The sequence below is a fragment of the Brassica oleracea genome, chromosome C5 (genome assembly GCF_000695525.1).
Source record: "Brassica oleracea var. oleracea cultivar TO1000 chromosome C5, BOL, whole genome shotgun sequence".
NCBI lineage: Eukaryota > Viridiplantae > Streptophyta > Magnoliopsida > Brassicales > Brassicaceae > Brassica > Brassica oleracea.
The window spans coordinates 7425574-7427478 of NC_027752.1; positions in this window are offsets into that span (position 1 = coordinate 7425574).

Consider the following 1905-nt stretch of genomic DNA (forward strand, 5'->3'; position numbering starts at 1 on the left):
TGGAGCTCAAAGGAGGTGATTAGAGTGATCTTTGGACGAGCACTGCTAGGAGCGACTTCCCGGAGAGACTACATGAAGTCGCTGTGCACCACATCCCGGAGCGACCAGCCCAGAGCGACTATCTCAAGTCGCTCCAGCCAGAGCGACCTACCGGAGAGACGCCATGAACTCGCTCGCCCTATACGCTTCGGAGCGACCTCCTAGAGCGGCAAGGCGAAGTCGCTCCAGCTCCTAGAGAGACCTCACCACAGCGACGTCTTCAAAGCGACACAGCCAGGTCGCTCGCGAGGAACGACCCGGGAGCGACGCCTTCGGAGTGACACAGCCAGGTCGCTCGCAAGGAGACGACACGGAAGCGACGTCTTCGGAGCGACACAGCCAGGTCTCTCGCGAAGAAACGACCCAGGAGCGACCTCTCGCAGCGACGTGCCGAGGTCGCTCCGCATCTATTTGTTTGGCGAATTCATGATTTCTCAAGGGCCTTTTGGTCATTTCATTATGCACGTTTTTACTTCTGAAAACCTATGTTTTAAAGATTTTTGGTAAGCCACCAAAAAACAATCTCTTTTTCCAGAGAAGAGCTAGTGAAAACTTCTATTCACCCCACAAGTTCATATAATTCACGAAAATGCCATCAATTTTTTTTTTTTCGAAAATGACATTTTTACTCTCTCACCCTCATCATCTTCAAGTAATTACAAGATTGTCATTGTCATCAATACCCCAACCACCATGAACAACCAATTTAAAGCTCTTAATGCTCCCAAAATCGATTTACCCTTCTTCTTTCTCCATTCTTATGAACTAAACACAACATCTCTCTCACATTCTCTCCACATTCAGCTAAAAAATCCCAAGATTTTGATTCTACATTTTTTTATGGTTCATAGAGTCATAGAAGCTAACGATTCTGGGTGGGTCACTTTCGTTTGAGATTATGTGTGCTTGGAGAAGCCTTATGTGTGCTAAGGAAGTTATCTCACCGATTTAAGGTATGAAATCGAGTTTTTTTTTCAGATCTGTTCATCCAGACGACTTCCAGGTAAGCCGTCTGGCTGTAGACGACTTACCTGGAAGTCGTCTGGTCAATGCAGAGGTTATTTTTGCAATTGACTTTGAAATCTGTTTCCTGAGACGACTGAAATATAAGTCATCTGCTTTTGTTTGGTTACAAAAAAATCTCCAAAGAACCTAGACGATCATAGGTTAGTTTTGCATTTGACTGGATTTTGTCGGAATTTTGACTTTCCTAGATGACTTATTTTTCAGTCGTCTGGTGGAAAATTGAAATATCAATATTTTATTAAAACCCGACGACTTACATGTAAGTCGTCGTAGGTTAGTTTTGCCATTGAAAAAAAAATTTCAATATTTAATTATACCCAAACAACTTACAATTCAGTCGTCCGCACGACGACTTACATGTAAGTCGTCCATGATTTTATTCTGAGATTCTAGTCAGACCTCGTAAATCCTGGACGACTTACATGTAAGTCGTCGGATGGACGACTGAATTGTAAGTCGTCTATATATAATTAAATATTGAAGTTTTATTTTTCAATTGCAAAACTAACCTATAACGACTTAATTGTAAGTCGTCGAATTTTAATAAAATATTAATATTTCAATTTTTCACCAAACGACTGATATCTTGCATATTTACATTGTTTTATCCATTTATTCATGTGCATTTTCATCATATAGATTAAGATTTACCCATGTCTAGGTTGCATTTTGCATACATATGTCTCTATTAGGTATTGAAGTACCACATGGAGTTCTTGGAGACATTTGAGTGCATTTGGAGCTTAAAGGAGGTGATTAGAGTGATCTTTGGACGAGCAGTGCTTGGAGCGACTTCCCGGAGCGACTACATGAAGTCGCTGTGCACCACATCCCGGAGCG